Source organism: Aptenodytes forsteri, unplaced genomic scaffold, assembly GCF_000699145.1.
Source record: "Aptenodytes forsteri isolate BGI_AS27 unplaced genomic scaffold, ASM69914v1 Scaffold166, whole genome shotgun sequence".
Taxonomy (NCBI): Eukaryota; Metazoa; Chordata; class Aves; order Sphenisciformes; family Spheniscidae; genus Aptenodytes; species Aptenodytes forsteri.
Window position 1 is genome coordinate 7,326,595 of NW_008796110.1, and position 12,922 is coordinate 7,339,516.

Sequence of the window (12,922 nt, forward strand, 5' to 3'; positions counted from 1 at the left end):
TAACTATGCATTTATATTTACACTATAAATAAACACTTGTGAATATATCTGAAATCAACCGCTACAGAAAGGTATTTCAACCAAAAGGAAACTCTGCATGGTACATGTTAATCCATCTGAACACACTAGATCACAGAAATCAGTAAATACCTTACTTTAATGTATTCAGATACTTAGGTGATATATGAAATGTAAGAGGATATAATATAAAGCATATAATGTATATATAAAATATATAATATAAATACTGGTAATAGAGATGTTAGCATCTATATTTAAGAGAAAATGCCCCATATTCTAATCCTGCAAAAAAATCTGGTTTTCACTTGTCCCTCAGCCTCAATTTTTCACTTTTCTTTTGTTTTTGTGCTGATGTTTGTTCATTGTTTTTAGAGGAAGAATTTGAATGATTTGGTATATGCATTTACATATGGTAGCCAGAGAAATAGAAGAAGTTGGATGGAACCAGGAATTAGTGCATTAGCTGGTGTTACTAGTAAAATAATCTTAGTAAAAAAGCTAACAGAGCTGTCATTTAATTGCCATCTTTAGGTTTCAGACCCTGGAGGTTAGTGGGACAGTACTCCTGTGACGTTTGATTTTCAGCTGCAAGTTGGACGGTGACAGTATCACAACATCACTTCACTTCTGGTCCATGTCTGTTATGTTAGTTTTGTAACCAGAAAAGCCAAGAACAGCTAAAAAAATATAATTAAGAGATGATAACTGAAAGAAAAGAACTCTCCTGCAAAAGCCTGATTGTCCAGAATATTCCTTTGCTTGGTCATATTTGATCAGACATTTATCTAGACAATGGACTTCTATGTATATGATCAGGGCAGGAATGTACTGTAACTGGGAATATGAACAGTTCATTTTTCTCTGATGAATAATGAACCAGCTTGATGATCATTATTTGAAGATAAAAAATGAACCAGTTTTCATGCATAATATATAATATATAATATAATATATCTGAACATTAAGTCCCTGGATGAGGAGTGTGTAATTATGAACCATGTTAAAGACAAATATAGAAGGAGATACAATTTGTTCAAAGGAAAACAAGACTGAAAAGGGAAGCATTTGCTTTTCTGCTGTTCTTTTTAGATAATAAAAAGAGGAACTGGAACATTTGGGTATTAGTTATTACTAAAGACTATCTATTTTCAAATATAAATATTTTGTATTGCAATTACAAAAGGACTTAAAACATTTATCTGTGAATGGGATCTTCTTGTTCTAGACTCTAAAATCAGTATGCTACACCTTTTTTGACAGTTGACAGTGTAAACACATCCTTACAAAGAAAAAGGATATCACAGCTTATGTTGTTCAACTTTCTTCAAGCAACACAGCAATTGCAAAAGAAAGCCAGAGGTTGAACCACAGTCTTCTCAGTACAGGACTTGTATTCACCCACAAGATTATTCATCCTGTCTGCAATACCTTTGAATTAGGTGAAAAGTCACAATTTACTAAAACACACATTGAAGATACAAGAATTACCCCAGTTTTCCCCTTGTCAAAAATGGAAGCACCCAGTGTACCAGATATTACTATTTAGAAAATGGATTTGCAATGACTGGGTTATTATACACTTATTGATCAACTCACTATTTGGCCAAATTCAGTGCACATTTTGAAGTTCATCCGCAAACTTCAAAGACTGAAAAATAGTTTTGTTTACCTGTCATGAATAAACAGGAAAGGAATGACAAGGATTTAAGTATGTGTTTTTTATGTTTTGTACCCCAGTAACACAAATAGTGAACAAACTTTTACTTGATATGTAAAATGAGCTGTGGACACAGTTCCAAATTTAGATTTCTACATTTGGGATGCATATATGGGATAATAGTATAAAAACTTTGTAAAATCCCTGCTTTGATTTTTTAATTAAAATGAATAAGCAAGAAAACATTGAAAGGGATGGATGCTAACATTGTTTTGTGGCTAAGGAGAAGTAGCCTCATTTTACAAAACTGTTCTTTGAAGTGATGCTATCAATTAGGTTCATGAGAACATGATTTAAGTGGGATATATTTGGGGGGGGGAGGAGAATAAAGTATTGTATTAATATTTCACTTGTGAACACTTTATTCTAGATGGAGTCTGAGCAAGTACTAATTTTCACCAAGCACCAAAAGAAATTTTCTCTTGCATATGTAGTACTCAGCCTTTCAGGTTAGGCAGCCACATAGTTTCTTCTTGTGACAAGTACAGCAGCGTGTGTTATGCTTCCCTGTTACGTGAGTTTGCCAAGTCTGTAGGTGCAGTACAGGCAATCTGACCATGTGTAATAGGGCCAATGATCCTCAGAACCGTCTGTACTGCACATCAACTGCTCTGCAGGTATGCCATACTTCTGTTACTGCAGAAAACACAGGCATGCAGACACACTTGATGAGTTGCATGTCTGCAGTTATTAACCCTGGAAAAGAGGGTATCAAAGGAAGTTTCTGCTAGCAGGGCTATTCCCGCAGCTTGCTTCCCACTTGCCCTCTTTTTCATGGGCTCTTCTGACCTGGGCAGAATGAAGACCTCTGGTAGACGCAGTCTGGTCCTGATCTCTGTATTTTCTGGGGGCATCCTGACCCTTCTGATCCTAAACTTGGGCTTGTGAATGTGACTGTGAGGAAATAAGATCCTGGGAGAGATGGTAGTTGGAAATAAGGCTCCACTAACAAGACAGTCCATCCTGCTGCCTGTTCCCAGGTCCCTCGAGGGAAAGCAGACTAGTTGATGAATTGTTTTGACCTGTCAGGACAGTCCAGATGCCTTTGGTGAAAAGTTCTTGCTATCCTAGGCTTTAGCCATTTTAGGTAACTAGAACATGTAAGGTGTCTGCTTTTTAAAAATGTACATACCCTCCATCACTTCCATGATTAGCGACATCCTTTTGGATGTATGGAGAGCTGTTTGCTACTGGAATTAGTCTTTCTAGCTAGCCCTGCAAATCCAGGGTTTGTTGATTGTAGCCTTCTTTTATGAATGCATATTAGTAAAATGCAAGAGAGATTATATAGAAAGTAACTGAACAGGATTCTTTTCAGGTTAAGGGGTGAGCTAAAGAGATGATAAAGTTTTTGTTAAAAGAGAATATATTAATGAAGTGCTCCAAGAATCAATCCTGAGCCTCAGTTTATTTAATATTTTCATTAGTGACCTTGGCACAAAAAATACATTTATGCTGATATGCTGATGAAACTTACTGCAGTAGCAAAAGTAGAAAGTATTGCCAATACGAAGGAGGATGAGCATATCATAGAGGAAGAATTATATGACTGTGATGACAGAATAGTATAAATGGAAGGAATGTAATAGTACTGAGTGCAAGGTCATTCATTTAAATACTAATAACAGGAATGTCTGCAGTAAGCTGAGAGCTCATTAACTGGAGATGACAGAGAAAGATCTGGTTACATTAGTTGCTCAGAGGATGACTATAAGCCATCAAAATGATGGGACTGCAAAAAGGAGATAAATATGATCTTAGGATCCATCACGAGAGAGATTTCCAAGAGACACAAGGAAATATCCACTGAGGAATTCACTGGGTACAAAACTTTTAGAATGCTGTAGACAAATAATGGTGTTGACCCTTCAGAAAAACTAATTCAAGGCAGGAAAGGTAGAGACAGGCCTGTTAGGTCATATCATAGCATGGGAAGTCTGGCTAAAGAAGCATGGCCTGTTCAACTTAGTAAATGAAAGGCTTAAGGGAGCTGTGGTCACTCACAATAATCACATGGGGATGTTAAGCAGTGAACTATATAAGTTAAAGGAACACAAAACCAAAATAAAATTTGTCTAGGAACGGAAATAAAAAGAAAGCTTTTTAACAATAATTTGCTGTCATTCAACTTTTGGAACATACTCCAAATAAAAATATTGGAGGTTTGAAACCTAATTGATTTTAGACAGAACATTATTGGTTTATAAAATGGATTATGTGATGATATGTTAAATGAACCCAATATCCAGGAAATGCTTTCTAGTCCAGACTGGGCATTACCACATTCAGCAGAATTTTTAAATTAAGAAAAATCTAGCTGACTTTGGAAGAGGGTTGGGCTGTTATGTTCTAGCTGTGCAACATTGACTGTGATAGAGCCATGATCCTTATAGACTTGAATGTTTCTGTAATGCAAACACATCATGCAAAGATCAGCCAAAATGGAAAAATACTCAAATAGTATGTGATCATGTAAGTGAACACTGTCGTGACATAGAGCTGTCTAGGGACTACAGGTGAACAGGCACAGACAACCCTTATCCATGTATTTTATTATCCTATTAAGAATCCTTCTCTTTTGTTCCTGGAAGATATGGGAATGCTATTTGGTTTAAGTCTTCCTTGAAATTACATGGCATTTACCAATAGCTGCCATGCTATGGGATTTGGAATACCACATTATTTCGTTAATGAGGCGACGTTTTTCCTGGCTTAGTAATGTTTGCCTTTAAAAAAGAAGCATGACTTGGTATTAGAGACTGCAATGTGATCACAGCTGTCCATTGCTAGACATCCATGTGGGTAACGAACCCTTAATATTTGCCACACAATCCTGCCTGCATAGCAGTTCAGACCCAAGTATTGAATATAACAAGCTCCTCTGGATGAGGCCTTTACCGTACTTGTCTTGGACACTGCCAGCAAGCACAAGGTCACAGGCTCTTGCGAGGTGCTGCTGAGCTCAAGCCAGGCACTCGCGCAGGTACTTCAGCCGAAGTTTGCTTTTATAATTGGTCTAAGCTTCAAAGTTGAGCATCTTTCAGGACTGAGCCCCGTGAATGGAAATTCTCATGTTCCAGTCTTTGCACACAGGCATTGAAGATCCCATGACACTTTATACAAAAGGAAGAACGTTAACCCCAGTGTCCTTGCCAAATGCTAACTTTGCTAATTACAGTCTGCTTTCTTTAATGCTCCTTGCAGTTTTAATTAGATATGGTATTATCCTCTTCCTGTACCACATTGTCACTGGTTATTCCCACTTAACCATTTGCTGTGTTAAAGGTTGTTAATCTTTTGTCCAAAGCTGGTTGCATTTTAGAAGCAGGAAAAATGGCTAATTATATACTGCTATTTTTACTGTGTGTGGGCTCACCCCTAACAAGCCACTTGCATCTAAATTCTCAGACACACATACATAAATATGCGTATCATGTATGGAAAGATTGGAATTGATGTGAGTTACCAGGACCTCTCAGAACAACACAGGTGTGAACCAATATAGCTCACGACACCTGCAGGATAAATAGATTATTTCCTGGGACTTATGAATGTTCATACCCAAATGTACATGTTTCCACATCTCAAATGATCTCATTTGAGTCACCATCCCTGGAAGTATTTAAAAGACATGTAGATGCGGCACTTAGGGACATGGTTTAGTGGGCATGGTGGTGTTGGGTTGACGGTTGGACTCAATGATCTTAGAGGTCTTTTCCAACCTTAATGATTCTATGATTCTATGATTCTAAACCGAAAGCAAGAACATGCTTTTGACGCAGTGTAATCAACTGGAGTTTTAAAGTGCTTTGGGATTCATCAGGTTTGACAGTGCTATATAATTGTAAGATCATCATTGTATAAATATCATATAATTATGCCATTGCAAATGATTTGTACTTTTAGTAAGATTGCATGGGATTTTTGTAAGATTATGTCAATGTATATATTTATCTTGTAATGTAGAACTGGAAGCTATTTGAAGCCTCAGTACTGCAGAAAATTTCCCCGCTTACATGACGTTGTAAGAAATAAATTACATTATTGTGTATGGAGTTTTAGTGCATATCCAAACAACTAGATGTATTTTGACACTCAATTTCTATAATATATTGTGATACATTATAGATATATTATATATATCACAATATATAGAATATATATTGTGATATGTATATTTTAATTTTATAATTTAAAGATCAGTTATTTCCCAGATGTCTACATTTCTAAAAGAACTTCCTGCTTTGACAGATGAAAAAGTATCTTTCCTCATGTTGTATCAAAAATGACCAATTTCTATTTTAAGATTGTTCTCAGTGTTCAGTAACATTAGCAAGGAAATTCCTTGGGATTTTCCATGCTTGATATCAATGCAGGGCAAATACAGGTAGAGAGTTTCAACAAAATAGTTTGATACGTTTTTTACTTTGTATTTTTAAAATTCCTCCATAATCAGAAATGTGAATATTTGTCAAGAAAGATCCAGTCTGATTTGCTTTGTTTTTCTTATGTGATTTTTAAAATAAGAGTTTATTTGGAAATTTTCACATTAGGAGCACAGTGTGGTTTCGTGAAGGAAGGTACATGTGGAAGGCCTGCAACAGTCACCCCAGGCTTCCTTTGGAGTCAATAAGAAGAAACGGAGGTGATTCGGTTCACTCTAAGTGTCCAAGACAGGTCAGATTAATCACCTCCTATTTCTTCTCCTGATCCTGAATCCTGACATTGAGAGTTATTCCTCACACACTAATTCATAGCAGATTTTTCCATGTGTCACCATTTCTGTACGAACACAGCGACTGTCAAAGGTAGTCTAATTTTCTGGTGCTTTATACCCACTTTGCCCTACTGTAAGTGCGAAAATGCTGTGCTGGCTAAATGAGAATGAAGACGGTGTCCAAGGGAGATCACCAGTGGCTCTGTCCACAGAGAAGCCACTTACCCATTGTAGTGGCCATTACAACGTACTTGAGATTTCTACTAAGTGCACAGGAAGAAAGAGGCAGTTGATAGTGCGATTGGCACAACTGCTTTTGTACTGAGCAGAACCACCCAGACAAATGCTGAAGGGAGACAGCAAACCTAAGTCTGGAAGCGTTGTAGGTATGAAGAAAAGAAACTTTTTTTGTGTGTTGTTTTTACAGCCAGATGAGTAAGCTGTTTATTCTGTTATCCAATCCTTCAGTGCACTGACTGAGATGATGACAGACTTAAAGAGGGTAAAACCTGCCGTTCTCTATTCCTCAAGAGTACCCTACCTATGGGTTATTAAAAATGGTCATATTTGTCACACCTGTGAATGTTTCAATCAGAAAGACAGATTCTGCAGCCCAGAAATTAGTGTTTTCAGACAGGTAAATGAGTGAGAATTTTGTAGGCTCTCTGTGACAGTGCTGTTGAATAGAGTTATTCTCTGATGTCCAGGTTCTGGAGAATAATTTAGGATGGTTAGCACTAGATCAAAGTTTCTCTTTAATGGAGTGGCAGAACGCTGGTTTTGACACTCTTAGTGATTAACACATATGTGAATCATTCTAATTAGCAAGGTTATAGGATTGTAGCCGTCAGTAGATGAATGACTTGGGTTTGGGTTTCATTTTCATCATCTCCGCATGGAGTTATGACTCTGCTTTCCTAATGAGTGATAAAAATTGCCAAATGATGAGGGGAGATGATGCTGGAGACCATCTGTGTGAAACAAAGATGATATGGGACAGCTGGGAAAATGTTTCATGCCTTCCACTGCTCGATGGAAGCATTAGTGCAGCCAGACATAGACCATGGACAGATACTCGCTTGCAGCCCTGGCTGTGTGGAATGACACTGCCCCAGCGGTTCTGCTGATGGAAGGAGGCATATGAACTCTTATCACTCCAGACAATGGCGGCTGAGTTAGGTGGAAGTACCTTCATCAACTGTGTAATCAAATTCAGCTGAAATGCCTACCTTTGGCTTTAAGTTGAGTTTACTCACCCTCTTTTGAACCCTCACACACTTCTGAACTTTCAGGTGTGTCAGTATTATTTTTTCATTATCAGCTAAGCTGGCCGTCGATGATCTTTTCTCTTGGATTTGGGCCTTGTTGTTTGAATTCACACCTTTGTGAATAGACTATAGAAATTTAACTATATTTCAAGGATAAAGATGAATTACTGCCTGAAAATTAGAAGTAATCTAATTAGAAGTAATCATTGATGTATCTCATGTGTGTGTGTCAAACTGTGGTTTACAATTCTGATTTTTTCATGAATGGTATTCATAATCTTATAAATTAAAAAGGTTACCACCAGTTTCATGCAAGTTATTGAACTCACAGGCACAGCTGTGTGAAATATGTAAAATATGATAGATATGCATTTCTCATTTGTTAGATTATTTATTAGATTATATTATTTTTAATGATTACTAGATTATTTCCTGGGACTTATGAATGTTCATACCCAAATGTACATGTTTCCACATCTCAAATGATCTCATTTGAGTCACCATCCCTGGAAGTATTTAAAAGACATGTAGATGCGGCACTTAGGGACATGGTTTAGTGGGCATGGTGGTGTTGGGTTGACGGTTGGACTCAATGATCTTAGAGGTCTTTTCCAACCTTAATGATTCTATGATTCTATGATTCTAAACCGAAAGCAAGAACATGCTTTTGACGCAGTGTAATCAACTGGAGTTTTAAAGTGCTTTGGGATTCATCAGGTTTGACAGTGCTATATAATTGTAAGATCATCATTGTATAAATATCATATAATTATGCCATTGCAAATGATTTGTACTTTTAGTAAGATTGCATGGGATTTTTGTAAGATTATGTCAATGTATATATTTATCTTGTAATGTAGAACTGGAAGCTATTTGAAGCCTCAGTACTGCAGAAAATTTCCCCGCTTACATGACGTTGTAAGAAATAAATTACATTATTGTGTATGGAGTTTTAGTGCATATCCAAACAACTAGATGTATTTTGACACTCAATTTCTATAATATATTGTGATACATTATAGATATATTATATATATCACAATATATAGAATATATATTGTGATATGTATATTTTAATTTTATAATTTAAAGATCAGTTATTTCCCAGATGTCTACATTTCTAAAAGAACTTCCTGCTTTGACAGATGAAAAAGTATCTTTCCTCATGTTGTATCAAAATTGACCAATTTCTATTTTAAGATTGTTCTCAGTGTTCAGTAACATTAGCAAGGAAATTCCTTGGGATTTTCCATGCTTGATATCAATGCAGGGCAAATACAGGTAGAGAGTTTCAACAAAATAGTTTGATACGTTTTTTACTTTGTATTTTTAAAATTCCTCCATAATCAGAAATGTGAATATTTGTCAAGAAAGATCCAGTCTGATTTGCTTTGTTTTTCTTATGTGATTTTTAAAATAAGAGTTTATTTGGAAATTTTCACATTAGGAGCACAGTGTGGTTTCGTGAAGGAAGGTACATGTGGAAGGCCTGCAACAGTCACCCCAGGCTTCCTTTGGAGTCAATAAGAAGAAACGGAGGTGATTCGGTTCACTCTAAGTGTCCAAGACAGGTCAGATTAATCACCTCCTATTTCTTCTCCTGATCCTGAATCCTGACATTGAGAGTTATTCCTCACACACTAATTCATAGCAGATTTTTCCATGTGTCACCATTTCTGTACGAACACAGCGACTGTCAAAGGTAGTCTAATTTTCTGGTGCTTTATACCCACTTTGCCCTACTGTAAGTGCGAAAATGCTGTGCTGGCTAAATGAGAATGAAGACGGTGTCCAAGGGAGATCACCAGTGGCTCTGTCCACAGAGAAGCCACTTACCCATTGTAGTGGCCATTACAACGTACTTGAGATTTCTACTAAGTGCACAGGAAGAAAGAGGCAGTTGATAGTGCGATTGGCACAACTGCTTTTGTACTGAGCAGAACCACCCAGACAAATGCTGAAGGGAGACAGCAAACCTAAGTCTGGAAGCGTTGTAGGTATGAAGAAAAGAAACTTTTTTTGTGTGTTGTTTTTACAGCCAGATGAGTAAGCTGTTTATTCTGTTATCCAATCCTTCAGTGCACTGACTGAGATGATGACAGACTTAAAGAGGGTAAAACCTGCCGTTCTCTATTCCTCAAGAGTACCCTACCTATGGGTTATTAAAAATGGTCATATTTGTCACACCTGTGAATGTTTCAATCAGAAAGACAGATTCTGCAGCCCAGAAATTAGTGTTTTCAGACAGGTAAATGAGTGAGAATTTTGTAGGCTCTCTGTGACAGTGCTGTTGAATAGAGTTATTCTCTGATGTCCAGGTTCTGGAGAATAATTTAGGATGGTTAGCACTAGATCAAAGTTTCTCTTTAATGGAGTGGCAGAACGCTGGTTTTGACACTCTTAGTGATTAACACATATGTGAATCATTCTAATTAGCAAGGTTATAGGATTGTAGCCGTCAGTAGATGAATGACTTGGGTTTGGGTTTCATTTTCATCATCTCCGCATGGAGTTATGACTCTGCTTTCCTAATGAGTGATAAAAATTGCCAAATGATGAGGGGAGATGATGCTGGAGACCATCTGTGTGAAACAAAGATGATATGGGACAGCTGGGAAAATGTTTCATGCCTTCCACTGCTCGATGGAAGCATTAGTGCAGCCAGACATAGACCATGGACAGATACTCGCTTGCAGCCCTGGCTGTGTGGAATGACACTGCCCCAGCGGTTCTGCTGATGGAAGGAGGCATATGAACTCTTATCACTCCAGACAATGGCGGCTGAGTTAGGTGGAAGTACCTTCATCAACTGTGTAATCAAATTCAGCTGAAATGCCTACCTTTGGCTTTAAGTTGAGTTTACTCACCCTCTTTTGAACCCTCACACACTTCTGAACTTTCAGGTGTGTCAGTATTATTTTTTCATTATCAGCTAAGCTGGCCGTCGATGATCTTTTCTCTTGGATTTGGGCCTTGTTGTTTGAATTCACACCTTTGTGAATAGACTATAGAAATTTAACTATATTTCAAGGATAAAGATGAATTACTGCCTGAAAATTAGAAGTAATCTAATTAGAAGTAATCATTGATGTATCTCATGTGTGTGTGTCAAACTGTGGTTTACAATTCTGATTTTTTCATGAATGGTATTCATAATCTTATAAATTAAAAAGGTTACCACCAGTTTCATGCAAGTTATTGAACTCACAGGCACAGCTGTGTGAAATATGTAAAATATGATAGATATGCATTTCTCATTTGTTAGATTATTTATTAGATTATATTATTTTCAGTGATTACTATTTCCTAGCATTTCACAAAAACAGTAGCCTAAACCACACAACAACCTTATCCAAAGTCCACTGGAATAAGTGTAGGAGTCACAGTGACTCTCAATTTTTTATATCAGCACTAAATATGAAAATTCTGTTTTCATATCATTTCAATAAGAGCCAAATTCTTACATGAATGTAGGAAGTCATTAAATATGTGTCTAGAGCTAATATGAGTTCACTCTTGTAATATAGTTATACTATCCCTGGAACAAAGAAAATGCAAAGTTAAAGCTGCAGTGAATTCTGTAATACTTGTCAGTTTACCACTCAGGAATGAAACAAAGGTGCTTAACGTGCGAATGCGCTTAGCGTTCAAATCCTGCATATTAAACATAGCTTGTTCTTGAGTAATACTCAACCGAATTCCAAACATTCTAAAAAAATGTATTTTCATTGAAAGATCAAATATGTAAGCAGATTTTCAAAACTGACTTGGTGTTGTGATTTCTAATGGTTTTTAAGAATTGTCAGTTCTCCTAAGTAATAAACCTCTACAAATTACTTTAAAAATGAGCATGTTATTTATGTGTATTTAAAAAGAATCCTGATTGCTTAATTTCATTGTGGGTTGTACAACTAGAAGAATTTAACACAAGCTAGGTTCTCAGATAATTTAGTGAAGTTATTAGCTAATTTGGTAAAATTATAATTTAAAAGTAAAACTTATTTACAATTTTAGATTTCATATAAAAATATAGCAAGCATGGAACAATTTCACACTAAGCAAGTCATTGGGAAAGTGTCTCCATTCAGAATAACTTGTGGTGAAGCTCACAGTCTCTACAAGAAGAGAAATGATCAGAGTCTAAAAAAAGCTGGTTCCCAGCAGAACTATGCTTGGTGTCTTGGTGACCTGCCTGAAAAATTCCAGGGTGTTTCAAGATCCATGGGTGCAGATCTGTAAAAACATGTTTTCTTGTCTATGAAAAGCAATTTTCTTAAATAACTCCTCATGTTCTTTGATGATTTTCTGTCTCAAGTCAGTAGTTTTAGTCACAATTTTCCTCACTTTTTTCACCCACTTTTTCCTCGTTTTTGTTTCTTGGCCAGCTGGACCCAAACTCAATGTCTGAGTCCTGTATGTTGGCCCCAAAAGGAGAAAAAAATTGTCTGCACAAACTTTGTATGCATGGTAAAATGAAAAAAAAAAAGTTCCTTTTATCACCTTAGAAAGCAATTTTGTGAACCTGGACTCGGACTCTTTTTACACAGCTGTTTTCACATGAACATACAGAAATATATAAGATAATGACCAATGCTGAAAGGTTGGTTATATGGTCATAGAAACTGAGTGAAGCCTGAACTGTTCTTTACTAAACTTCTACATATTTTACAGTTATCTCAGATATGTAAAATTATTCAAGTAAAAATAATATTTGGGTAATTATCTGGAATCCATAGAAACATACTTTATCTTTACTTCTCTTTAAGTACATTCTATGAGTTTATTTAAATAATGTTATATTATATTTTGGAAAGTAATAAGGATAATGGTATACATGATCATATATGTTATGCATGTTATAACCATTAGGTTATTTGGTCTGTCCTGACAACAGCACAGTTTCTTTCCTTAAAGCATATTCTTTGATGTTCTGTCCACTCCAATTTTAACTATCGCATCTAACTGGGTCACTGAATCTTTATACTGTTAAACCAGGCACAGTATGAAGTACCAATTCAGAGTTTAGTGATGTGGTTAAAAAATCACTGGGGAGTAGGTCAAAACCAGCAAGGTTATTTTTACTTTCAACCTAATTCATGTTTGAAGTGCGGTTGTGGTAATCCTGTTATTGGAAAATAGTGTATAGAAGTAATTAAAAAACAGGTACTGGGGGCCATATCCTGCCATCACTCTGCATCT

The 12,922-nt window shown here is 36.4% G+C and overlaps 1 protein-coding gene across 1 annotated transcript in view; it reads left to right on the top strand.

The window, feature by feature from the left end:
* TFEC (transcription factor EC) overlaps positions 1 to 12,922 on the top strand; it is a 98,120-nt gene that overhangs the window by 69,287 nt on the left and 15,911 nt on the right. The window lies entirely within an intron of this gene.